Raw genomic sequence first — 13,498 nt, 5'->3', positions numbered from 1 at the left:
TACTCCAGTAGAATGGAGAAAATGGGAGCCACGTCCGGGCATACCCATCCTACTCAGGGTGACAAATACAAAAAGAACAATTGATGGACAGAATGTCGGACAATGTCAAACATTCAACCCAGTACAAAGATCTGGCCCTAAATCCATCGTTTTTTTGCTCCCCATGCCATTCCAGTTTAAACCCAGCCATATGCAAATCACTCTTGACGCTGCTTCCTATGGGAGCAGTCCAGCCCGAACTTCCAGCCAGGTGCTCCCTGGACCGGAAAAAAGCATCCTGGGACCAGGTTTAGGGGTTTCACCCCTCATCAGCCAGGCTAGCTTTACTCCAGTACCGTGGAGAAAATGGGACCCACGTCTGGGCATACCTATCTCACTCGGCATTCCGTCCATCAATTGTTCCTTATGCTTTTGTCACCCTATGTTGGAAGGGCATGCCCAGACGTAGGTCCAGTGCTTATTGCGCCACTAGATTCAAGCTAGCCTGGCCGATGAGGGGTGATGCCCTGAAACCGGTTCCAGGATGCTTGTTTCTGGTCCAGGGAGGACCTGGCTTGGCAGTTCGGGCTGGACTGTTCCCATGAGGAACAGGGTCAAGACCGATTTGCATATGGCTGGGTTCTAACTGAGGTGGCGTGGTGAACAAAAGAATGCTGGCATTATCCTAGATCCTTGGGGCTAGGGGTGAATGTTTGCATAGGTTAGCATTCCGTCCATCAGTTGTTAATTTTGCTTTTGTCGCCCTACATAGGAAGAGTAAGCCCAGACTTGGGTCCAGTGCTCACTGCACCACCTAATTTAAGCTAGCCTGGCTGATGAGGGGTGATGCCCCAAAACTGATCCCAGGATGCTTGTTTCTGGTCCAGGGAGGACCTGCATTGGCAGTTCGGGCTGGGCTGTTCCCATGATGAACAGGGTCGAGACTGATTTGCATATGGCTGGGTCCAAACTGGGGTGGCGTTGTGAGCAAAAGAACAATGCATTAAACCCAGATCCTTGGGACTGTGGGTGAATGTTTGTATTGTTCAGAAATCCGGCCATCAATTGTTCCTTTTACTTTTGTCGCCCTATGTGGCAAGGGTATGCTCAGACGTGTGTCCCATGCTCACTGCGCCACTAGAGTCCAGCTAGCCTCGCTGATGAGGGGTGATGCCCCGAAGCCAGTCCCATGATGCTTCATTCTGGTCCAGGGAGGACATGGCTTGGCAATTCGGGCTGGACTGTTCCCAAGAGGAACAGAGTCAAGACTGATTTGCATATGGCTGGGTCCAAACTTGGGTGGCGTGGTGAACAAAAGAACAATAGATTAAACCCAGATCCTTGGGACTGGGGTGAATGTTTGCATTGTTTAGCATTTTGCCCATCAATTGTTCCTTTTGCTTTTGTCATCCTATGTGGGAAAGGTATGCCGAGACGTGGGACCCGTGCTCACTGCCCCTCTGGATTCAAGCTAGCCTGGCTGATGATGGGTAATGCCCAAAACCTTTCACAGGATGCTTGTTTCTGATTCAGGAAGGACCTGGCTTGGCAGTTTGGGCTGGACTGTTCCCATGAGGAACAGGGTCAAGACTGATTTGCATATGGCTGGGTCCAAACTGGGGTGGCGCGGTGGGCAAAAGTACAATGGATTAAACCTAGATCCTTGGGAGTGGGGGTGAATGTTTGTATTGTTCAGCATTCCGTCCATCAATTGTTCCTTTTGCTTTTGTTGCCCTATGTGGGAAGGGTATGCCCAGACGTGAGGTCCGTGCTCACTGCGCCACTGGATTCAAGCTAGCCTGGCTGATGAGCGGTGATGCCCCAAAACCAGTCCCAGGATGCTTGTGTCTGGTACATGGAGGACGTGGGTTGGCAGTTGGGGCTGGACTGTTTTGCATAGGGCTGGGTCCAAACTGGAGTGGCGTGCTGAGCAAAAGAATGGTGGATCCTTGGGGGTGAATGTGTGCATTGTTCAGCATTTTGTCCCTCAATTGTTCCTTTTGCTTTTGCTACATCATACAGTGGCATACGAACAGTTTCATATTTGACATGATGCAACTCTACAATGTGCCATGCCACCACTGAATACATATACACAATATATCAACATGTGCAGATGACATGCATATTGTAGCAATCATACACTAATAATGATCTATTCTGCTTCCACATACATTGATATTGTCTGACACTTGGAATGTGGCTCCCCTCACACACAACCTGCATGTTGTCATTTCCAGAGAGACAACATGTACTCCTCAATACTAGGCTGATGCTGATACACTTGAAACACGTTACCACAACTTCCCATGACTTATTCCTTCACTTTAAGAAGTTCATTTGTGAGTAAGATGCATATATAAGGAAATTCCCTACACATTTGACATCTCACTCCCGCCTTGCATTACTCTTATTACAATGATGAAGGCACTCAACTGTGACGTTTGGGTTGCTGAAGTTGGCCATCTCTGCATCTGTGTAAGGGGGTAGTCCAGCTACAAGACATAACAAGTACAGCATTTCATTAAACTGTTATACACATGTATGATAAGCAACTACACCCCAGTACATATGCAAGGCTATTGGCTATGTGGCCTTTCATGCCTGGATGATTCACATTGTTTAGGCTGACTGAGTCATACATACATACATGTGAAACCTTTTACACATGCACCAGTTGGCCATTTAGCACATCCACGTGCTGAGCGGCATTATATCTGACTTGGATGATGCTGTGCACCTACACAATTCAAATGCTATACTCAGGTAATGGTATTCGGAGCACCTCTGTAAACAAACACCAGTAAATGGTTAGCCTACATACAACGGTATTCATATGTACGGGTCAACAAAATAACTTGTAGTCTACCTGTCAGTGCTGCTGAGTGCATGTCATTGTACACTATTATGCCATGCTTTCCTAAGCCTAGTACAACAGATAACAAATAGTAGCTGTACTATCACCAAAATGTTGGAGAACATACCAAGGCATGCATGGTGATCTACCATACCAAAATCATCATGAATAATGGTCATGGTGGCCACAAATGTTGACACTGTCACTGTCCTGTGGAATATGGCCATTGAATGCAAATGGTACTCATGCTATCAATCAAATAGCCCCATCCATACTCCCCTTGCATGTGTGTTCAGGCAATAGTTGCAAAGGTACACATCAGGGCTGCCTCTGTGGTGGTGGTGGTCTCCTAGGTGCTCCTAGCAGCAATAGCAGTAGATCCATGGCGTAGTAGAGCTTTCCAAAGTGATTTGGGTCTGTTCTACTTTTATACAAGTGTGCTAGAGTAATTTTTAAGACCAGTTTTTCCCTAGCGGTAACAAACTGCCACAAATATGACCTAGCTGCAGTTTTTAAGTATTAGCGGCATTTCAGAAAAGCCTTGTACATATGGCGTTGTGTGTTTTGCGAGGTAACGCCTACCTTGCATATCATTTTGAGTAAAGGCCGCTAGCCGAGCTGGCGTTGTTAAAAATAGGTGCTAGCTGTGAAAAAGTGACGCTAGAGGGCTCTAGCTGCACTTTGTAAATAAGGCAATAAAAAAAATGCTGCAGCATCACAAAAATTACGCTACAGTGGGCTTAAATCCTTGTAAATATGCCCTTGATTGTTTTTTTTCAAGGGAAAGTAGGGCATATGTACATGGTAATGGCACAGCGAGGAGCTGTGGCAAATTTTGTAGCGCCGCTCTGTGTCATTTCCAAAACACAGGGATGCCCCATATTTACAAGAACCCTGTGTTTTCCCTTGCGCTGAAGCTAAAAATAGCTGTCTAGCGCTAACACAGACAACCTTGCGCTATAGTGCAAGGGTACTTGCATTGCTGGGATAATTGTTTATGTGCAGGAAGGTGTCCCTTCCTGCACATAAACAATCAATAATGGCGATTTTCAACTTCTATGTGTGCTGCATTCTGCAGCACAAATGGAAGTAGCAAATCGTCATTATTTAATGAGTGTTTTTGTGCAGTAAGGGACACTTTCATACACTGAACCAATCATTATTGGTGTTTTGCTCTTTCTATGCTGCCTCCCAAATAGGAAAAGCAAAAACAAGGAGAAATAAAAGTCTCTCTCCATGTTACGCCAATAGAACGCCTGCTTTTGCTTGGCGTTAGCTTTTGGCACTGTCTCAGATTTACAGATCCTTGTAAATCTGGGGCAGCGTAAAAAAACAAAGGGTGTTGCAGTGGAATGCTCACAGCAACTCCTATTGCATACCCCTTTCATACAGATACCTGCGTTAAAGGGTACCATATTTACAAAGCAGCGTTAAGCCATGCAAAGTGGCTTAACACCGCTTTGTAAATATGGTGCAGGGCATTGCACCAACAGAACATCGAAAAAGTGATGTTCCTGTGGTGCAATCCCTTTGTACATATGCCCCTCAGTGTCCCAAAAAACCTTTCAAAAACCTTTGGGACCCAGCCCCACTTACATTAAATAGGCGATGTCCTGCCTCCACACAAAGGGCTGCATACCCCCTGTAGTTAGTCTGGAGCCAGGGCCAGGAAGGTGGCACATCCGTACACTTCAAAGGCATGCCTCTGGAATCTTCTGTCCACTTCAAAGGCACAAGTGGGCATATATACTGGACCTCAGACAACACCACTTCAGTACGCTTCTGGACCTGTGGATATTCTGCCAGGAAGAAGGACTGCTGTGCTGCTCAAAGGACTGCCACTCTGCTTAACTGCTGCTCTGAAGGAATTGCTGCCCTGCAGTGCTGACCTGCCTCCTCCTGCTCTCTTGCCTGGGTGAAAAGAACTGGGACTGTATCTCTTAAACCCAAAACCCAGAGCGACTCCAAGGGCTAGTTGGCTTTCCTTCTGTTCTGAATACTCAGGGACACGAAGCTTCTAACAACATTGCATCTGCCCCTGGACTCCGCCATCTGTGGTTGTCACCCTAGTCCTGGACACTAGGATGCATGCTTATGGTGCTCTTCCAGCCTCTGTAGATCCAGCGGAACTGTTGCATCTGCTCTGCTGCGTGGCTCATACTTGACCAGAACGATGCATCATCACTGCTTTGTGGATTGGACCGGTCGCAAAGATACACATCGAATCACAGTCCTTCAGGACTGCCGCATAGTCCCGACTGTGCGACGCATCCTTGGCGCAGGCCCTGGCGTTCCTCATCGACGATGATGCCAGACTCCGCATCGCAGCCTCGCATCTCTTCGGAACCAATGTATAGCCCCAACTGCAAACTTCATCGTCAACGCCGGACTTTGCAAAGCAAGCCCACTCAGCAGGATCCTCGATGACGACGCAGGCCTTTGCATCGCAGCCACGCCACATCTCGGAACTGACGCATCGCTTCAACTGCGTGATGCATCAGTCACACAGATACTTGCAACGCTCCGCAAACCAGGATTTAGGGTACTTTATTCAGCGGGCCTAACTGGGTCCTTCAAGCCGGCTTGTGCTCTTTTGCAATCTGCTTGAACTTGTGACTTTGTTCCGGTCTGGCATGGCCAGATATCCACAGCTGTGGCTTTGTGGTGCAATTTTTACCTAAAACTTTAGAATTGAATATCACTAGTTCTAATAATTGGATTTTTTCAACCCCTTCGCTGCTAGGCCTTTTCCCCCCAGTGCTAAGCCTTTTTTTGGCTATTTGGGGTAGTTTGCGCTTAGGCCCCTGTAACTTTTTGACCACATAAGTTATCCACGCCACATTTGCGTCCATTTCTTTCAACATCATGGGGATTCTAAAGGTACCCAGGGTTTGTGGATTCCCCTGGAGGGGACCCAGAAATCAGCCAAAATGTTTTTGGGGGAAAAATGGGAAAAAAGGGCTACAGATAAAAGCGTCTGTTTTTTTTCCTGCAAATGGTATCAAAAAAAGGGGTTGTGGTGCTGAAATCACCATCTTCCCAGCTTTCAGGGACAAGCAGACTTTTGGCAGAAAACCAAATTCTTTTACACAGTTTTGGCATTTTTCTGGGACATAGCCTATTTTTGCTCTTTTTTGTGCTTTCAACCTCCTTCCAGTTAAGGGTAGAAATGGGTATGAATGCAAAATGGATCCTAGAAAGCTATACATTTTAGAAAAGGAGATACAATTCTAAATTCAGCAAGTGGTCATTTGTGTAGATCCTTCAAGGTTTCTTTATAGAAACTAACTGTTGAATATAGGAAAAATTGAAAATTAGTTGAAAAAAACAGCCATTTGTGTCAACGTTTTCACCTGTAACTTCTTCTGATTATGACAGCTGTTTGAAAGCAATATACCGTTGCATCCGCAGGACCTTTCTGGTTGTGGGGATATATAGGACTTGTAGGTTCACCAAGAACCCGACGAACCCAGAGCCAATAACTGAGCAGCGTCTTGCGATGGTTTTTTATTATGTACCGTGCCATTGGAGGGCTTTATCAACTTTTTCACTCCTGTGTCCAAAGCTCTCAAGCATGGGCATTGCAAGAAGGGGTTGTGATATAAATATCAGCAGCTAATGCTATAGAAGGAAAAGAAGTGGGTGGCAACAAAGATGGCCTGAAATCCGTGGAAACGGTTCTGAAATCATCTGAAGGCATTACTGCAACCATCATAATAGTGAACTTAAATATCTACCCAAGCAAAAAAGCAAGGATGGAGCTTGTAATTAAACTGACTGAACGGATCATAAGGCTAAAGAGAGAGAGCGAACAAACACTGAACTCTTAGTCTCAGATGATTTTAACATGTGGCTCATAGGCTCACCCCCTTCGAGCGAAAATCTGGTGGCACAAGAGTCATATTGGGTTATACCACATCAAGAAGGGACATATTGGCACAAAAAAGATAAAAGAGGGCCAGCAGCTGCTTGGCAATCTTGGCCTTCGAGTTCTGACTGGTCAACTTGCCCCAGACATACCGTCAGGGCACTCACTTCATTCCAAAAGAGATACATCTTTGATTGATTATACCCTGCTGAGTCTCCCCTTATTGCAGTACGCAACCTCTTTTGGATATGGCGAGAGATCCGAAAGCCATCATCTCCCTCAGGAGATAGCACTGTCAATTGGCTTTGGAGAACATGCGACCTCTGGTGATCATGGAATCTCATGCTACCCAATTAACAACAAACATATTAAATGCATGGCCACCTCCCTACAACAATTCACCTATGGCGCCAAGCAAACACTGGAAGCCACAAAGGTGCAAGGACGAAGCCCTCTGAGTAACTGGGAAAGCTTCACCAATCAAAGTTCGGGTTTGCGAACATCGGAGCAATATCCGCTGTAAACGCAACACCATACGGATGACCGACCACTTCCTTGAAGTGGGGCACACTACCAATGACATGAGTTGGGTGGTGACAGAACAGCTGGAATCAAACACCGCCAACCTCCAGAGCCGCCTTCTAGAGAAGAAACAACAGTGGATCTACCGTTTGCCCACACATATAAATGGACTGAACGACAATATTCCATAGAACTCCCTGAGTAAATACCCATAATAGAGTCCAACCACACACACACCTACTTCGTGAACACAGCCAATACTGCACTATAACAGCCCTTGATAAGCCTTAAAACAATAGGAAACACCCTATGGCGCCAGCTGCCATTTAGATCTGGCAATTTTTCACTACAATTTTTCCCTTACAAACCGTAAATGGAAAAATTGGCCTTAACTATTTCTATTACGATATCACTGTTGCCACGCCATCTATGATGCACACTTCCACCACAAATTGCCCCAAAACACCTTTGTATTAAAAAACGTTTTCTAATCAATACTGGTTATAATCCGCCCAACTATCTCCATAACACCATTATGAAAACCTGGGGAATATACGTTTTTGCAGTTAATTCCCTCATGATGCCAAACAACGTATTCTGTTATGTTTTAATTACCCAATCCGCAGAATCATCTCCACAGTACCATTATGTGAGGCAAAACCTGCCAGTTATACCATGGACCCCACGTGTTTTGTAAGAAATTTACTCCAGATGAGCAACAGCGTATTGTTCAATGATTAAATGTAATACGCCATTAAAACCCCCATGTGGCAACCCGTATTTACTTGGCGGATACTGCGTGACTACATTTGGTTGCATAACGGCATATCCAGCAAATGTTTTAATTTTGCAATACAATCGCACCATAACTCATGCTAACATCCATAGTAATAAGGGAGATGTCCAGCGATAGAGTTAATAGGTTCGGCACTTCCAGGTGATTCCACAATTGAGTTTATTTAACAGGATTGCGCGCTCCAGTGCCCACACTAAAGGTCTGCGTCCTACGTCATACGCTCACACGATGACGCTGTTACGCGCCCCCATCCCCAGCCACTGCCGCAAAACCGGCCTCAAAAGGAGATGTCTCCGGCCTCGGGTATCGTCGAGATCCCGGGAAGACCGGAGCAAGTTTGAATGGCGGGCGACCAGCCTTGACGAAGTAAGTTCTTCCTACAGACCATGCTTGATTCAAGTATTACACGTTACTGAGGACCTTGCCGAAACTTAAAATCCTTTCCTGATTCAAGCACTACCCGACATTTACTTTACTTGATACCGAGTTCCTTGACTAACTTTCCAATGCCTTCGTTGTCTTCCCCACAGTGTTTGACTACAGGCGTTCGCCCCTTCCGGGATCTATCAAAGCTACTACAAACACGTAGCTTGTGTAATTATGGTTTCTCTTAATTTGTGACTGTATGAAAGATTTTAATCTCATGTGAGAATGGATATACACACACCCATCCCAAGATAATTATTGCACCAATAGTACACTTTGGCCGCCATGTTTTCTTTTTAGATAACACAATAATAGTCCGCCTTGGCCTGGCCACTCAATTTAAGCACAAATGATTACGCTATGACATGTGACTTGACATGCTAAAATAGCACCAACAATACAAGACATGCATGCTTGCACCGAACCACCATGCATGAGTTTGCATACCCTAGTTGCATGTTGCATGTCTCCTGTATGACTGTTGGTACATATGAATGAACCACATATGGAGTGCTAATGATACGACAAACGCACCACGAGTAAAAGGATGATGAACCAAAAGGAGCAGTTTTAACCATCTCTATATATGTTGCGTGTCCTTTATGTTCTGTTTTTGTCTTACAGGTTTTAAACCAGCCGGTGGCTCCGTAAGTACAGCTACACCACTGCATGCACAGCATACCTGAGCGTGTGTGCTGAAAAAAATACACGCAGGCTTATTTTTGCCACAACACCATTTTTTCACGTTGTATGGTCCTGAAAAAAACCTCTAAATTGTTTCTTGAGGCAGAAACATGTCGACCTGATAGATAACGAAGACCAATTGCCAGTCTTCATTTTATCCCCCTGTTTTCTTTTAAAAATGTCCTGGGCCACTGGGAATAAAAAATTTGTCAGCAAGGAGTCCCAGAGGAATTTTTAACCTCACCACTTTTTTGAGCACCACTCACACAAAAACAAAACCAGTTCCGCTGTAATTGAGGCGTCGAAGCACAGCTGAGTTGCATTCGGCTGCCCAGCTGGGAACCCAATGATGAAGCATGCCACCAACAAGGTTGTTGGGTGAGATTCTTCTTTAAAAACCAAGTGGCACTCCAATATTTATAGCAGAGTCGTCCTTGCTTAAGAATTCACTGGTGGGTCCGTGCACATTGTTTTTGAGTATTAATCAGGGTATAGGGACGTACCCCGGTCATAGTCCTTGCTCTATTCTTTGTTTTTCACAAAGCTTCACCACAAACATTTTCTGGTTGATATCCCAAACCAGTCTCAGCCAGAAGGAAGAACACCAACAGCAACTGCCCTTATCAGTACATTTGGGAAGGGATCCGCTTCATTAATGTGATCAAAATGCAAATAAATCAGCTCTGGAGGGCTCTCAGGAGGGCACCGACAAACCCATAGCTATGTCAAAGCTCAGGGAAACCAATAATGCTTTAAAGAGATCAAAATGGGGGCTCCTAAGGGGCTGTAGTGATTCCTTCTGGGCAAACTGGTTGTGCAATATTAGGATAAACAACTCGGCTAGCTTCTGGCAGACAATGAATGACATCAATAGTTTCCTCCCCAGAGTGGCAAATTCAGATATTTCGTAGTCTGGCTGGGTGTATTTCTTGTCGTGACATTTTGATTCTGGGGGCCCTGCCAACTATTAAGGATACTATTCCGGCAAAATGTTGCAACCTAAACATATGGTTGATGCACAGCAGCCCCATCCTGACGTGGGTAAAGAGCTGGCAATGATCAGCAGGAAGGTCTCTCGTATTGTGGCTAATAGCCCTGCAGATGCCAGTCCTGTCAACTCATCCAGGTTCCGATGTAATATCGCTGACCAAGTATTTTCCGGCAGCCCCTTCATCTTAAGCAACCTCAAGCTTTCAATTAGCAAAAGGGCCACCCAGAAGCAGTTCTCCAAAGGGTGCAGAGAAGAGGCCCCAGGCCCGAAGGGATCCCTCTGACGATCTACAAGGAAGAGCCCACTTATTGGGTAGATCAACTATTTGGCTTTATTCAACTTCTTCATTGGCTGCAACTGTGTCCCCACCTTATGGCACGGCTCAATCATCTTGCCAATTTATAAAGGGGGCAACAAAGGAAACCCAGAGAACTACAGTCTGGTGCCTTAATAGACAATGACGCCAAATACTTTGTAGGGACCCTTCTAGAAGATTTACAGCACTGGGCTACACCAAATGCCATAATACCATTTAACTAAGTCGATATCACTAAGCACATTGGGGCAATAACCAACATAATGGCTCTCTCCTTGCTGAATGACCTTGCAATAACGAACAACTATCCCATCCGATGCACCTATGTTTCATATTAATATTATATATATATTTTTTTTTTTTACATATATCTAATTTAATAATATTACATTAATATTTTCGGATGGATACTTAGACCCTCTCCTGAAGTTGCGAATTTCCTTGGTAAATGCTCCCACCTCTTAAAGGTGGACACCACAGACCTTATGCTGAGGTTCTGAAATCTTCCTGGTTTACACTTCCCCAGATTATGAGTGGTTACCATAGACACTCTACTGTGATTGCAAATGTTTCCTTTCTGTACACTCCACTACTTTTGGGTGGCTTCCAGAATTCCCTCTTCTGAGGCGTCTGCAAACATGCTTGGGTCTGCACTTCAAACCTCATACCATTTTCCTTTAAATACTGATACAGAGGACTGCATACACCCGGACTGAGACCGCATCATTTCTGCATCAACAATACCATTAACCAGTGAACCTCTTAAATACACTACTGAGATTTTTGTAGTGTGGAGGAACTCCACTGGGCACATAGTAGTTCAGACCAGCTAGATATACCTCAGCATCACTAATGCTGTTCTCACTCTAACTCAGGCCTGGAGCAACATGAATTTACACAGATACATTCAGAAATACCTTGCTTCCATCAGCCTGGATACTTCTTTCTGAAACTACCACTTCACTTAGTAATCATTGCAGAATAAAAAGACAAAGATGAGCTTGTTGTCTCCACCTAGCTCGGGCAAACCACAAAGAAAAACTTTTTACAGTCATTAGACATAGAATTTGCTTTGAGAGCTAAACCAAGCGACAGGATGGACCACATCACCATTTCCCCAAATGTAACTTCTGCTCCCTCTTGACCACAGTTTTTTATCACTACTACTCTCAGTCTTCAACAACCTATATACTTCCATTCCCCAACATTTCTCTCCCCTCTAAGCACCCCGCAAGCTCATAGAATTGGCTTGGTGAGTTTAATCAGGACTACTGAACCAACACAAGAACAACTTTTGGACTGGCATCACCACATCCCCTTATACATGTATCCCACTCACACTACTCCTGACCTGTCTTGAATCTTACAAAAATACTTATCCTTCCTTCTACTCCACAAGGGTCAATTCCTGGTTAGCTACTCAGTACTTTCCTCCCCTCTTATTTATTCTCTCCCCTGTTGTTCCTAATCACCACCATAACCTTAGCTACTTGAATAACTTTATCCATAACACCTCTCAATCAACTTCTCCAATATCTGAGGCCTCAGGCCACACTTAACGTTTGTTACTGATGACTGACCCATCCTCCACCCAGTCTTACTATCCTTCTTTCTCTATCCTGAGAAAGATTCTAGCCACTACACCACTGCAAGCAAATCAGTCACCCTTTCCCTATCACATATCCCAGTGCCAGTGCTCTCTCCCTAAAACTGTTATGTGTAAATTGGCATCTGCAATTAACAAGAACTTTATCCCCTTATAAATCCCTAGTATATGGTACCAGTGATACCCAGGGCATGGGTGGAAAGAAGTCCCCAGGGCTTCAGCGACCCAAGTAAATTACTCCACATTTGTGGGAGAGGTACCCCACTACCAAAAGGGACAGGGTTCAATATTCCTAAAAACAAAGATAGATTCTTTTTGTGATACTCACTCGTATTCTCTCATCTATATATTAATCTTTTTGTAGGAAACCCTCATGCATTTATCATCCCCACAGCTATGTGTACACTGAGCCCTGTTTAATGCAAAAATATCTCCTTTATAACATAAAATTAATCCTCAATACATAAAAATATACCATATTCAGTTATGTGCACAAGTCATATACTAGAATCTCGTCAAAACAAGTTTTATAAAAACATTGAACACAGTTTACCAAATATCTCATCAATTTAAAATACAGTCCTCTACAGTTTTATAACAACAATATCAATTCTTTTTTATGTTTGTACAGTTACAAAATGCCATAATTCACAAAAAGGAAAACATTTCATTGCTAGTTATCCCTATATATCCCCAAATAGTGCAAAGCAAACAAATAACATCACAACTTGCTACCAAGTAAATTACTGACAGCAGGCCTGCCATTGCAGACCGCCGGGACAATATAAACTGCTCCAATTCACCATGCGTGGCAAAGTCAGTGCACTGCTTTTAATATATGTCAGACACCTAAGGAAGACCTCCTAAAGCCCAGGAGGCAGAGTGCATTATATTAAAGGTGTGGTCATGTAAGTGCAAGATTATATGTCCCTATAGTTGCCTTGACCATTAAAGAACACTATAAGGGATAGACGGTCCATAGCATAAAGTGGGCTGGCACCCTGGCAAACCTGAGATGGCAGCTCCATTATGGTACCGCCTAAATATGTCATGTTTGGTATCAAACAACATGCTTTCTCACCCCTGACATGAATCTTGTGTCAAGGTTGATGTGGCATGCACTACCAAAAATGTATCCAGAACAATCGAAGCTCAGGATCTAGAAACTAGACTAATTCTTACGTGGTGTACACCACAAAATGCGGGAAGGAAGCAATTCCTTTTTGTTATTTAACCCTCACACACCCTATTGGTGTCATGCTTCATCATCGGGTTCACCCTGACTCCTAAAGGTTAGGGTGGGCTCAACCGTATTTCAGGGAGCTCTGAGGAGATGTAGGCCAGGGGGTTTTAAAGATAAAAATCCTACTCTCTTCCCCAGGTATTCCTTTTATTCACTCCCCATTATTTCATGAAGGTGGCAGCTTGGATACAGGACAGCACTAACCAATAC

At 44.5% G+C, this 13,498-nt stretch overlaps 2 long non-coding RNA genes across 2 annotated transcripts in view; one reads left to right on the top strand and one right to left on the bottom strand.

Annotated features, from left to right (window-relative positions):
- LOC146867958 (uncharacterized) overlaps positions 1-13,498 on the top strand; it is a 312,366-nt gene that overhangs the window by 207,554 nt on the left and 91,314 nt on the right. The gene's annotated exons all lie outside the window — the stretch shown is intronic.
- The window catches only part of LOC146867960 (uncharacterized), an 84,442-nt gene that overhangs the window by 1,318 nt on the left and 69,626 nt on the right, over positions 1-13,498 (bottom strand). Inside the window, exon 3 of the long non-coding RNA XR_014962397.1 lies at positions 2,416-2,474. This is a non-coding gene — a long non-coding RNA (uncharacterized LOC146867960). The remainder of the gene's footprint in view (positions 1-2,415; positions 2,475-13,498) is intronic.

The sequence above is a fragment of the Triturus cristatus genome, chromosome 1_2 (genome assembly GCF_964204655.1).
Source record: "Triturus cristatus chromosome 1_2, aTriCri1.1, whole genome shotgun sequence".
Lineage (NCBI taxonomy): Eukaryota > Metazoa > Chordata > Amphibia > Caudata > Salamandridae > Triturus > Triturus cristatus.
This window is presented reverse-complemented; position numbering and strand designations above follow the sequence as displayed.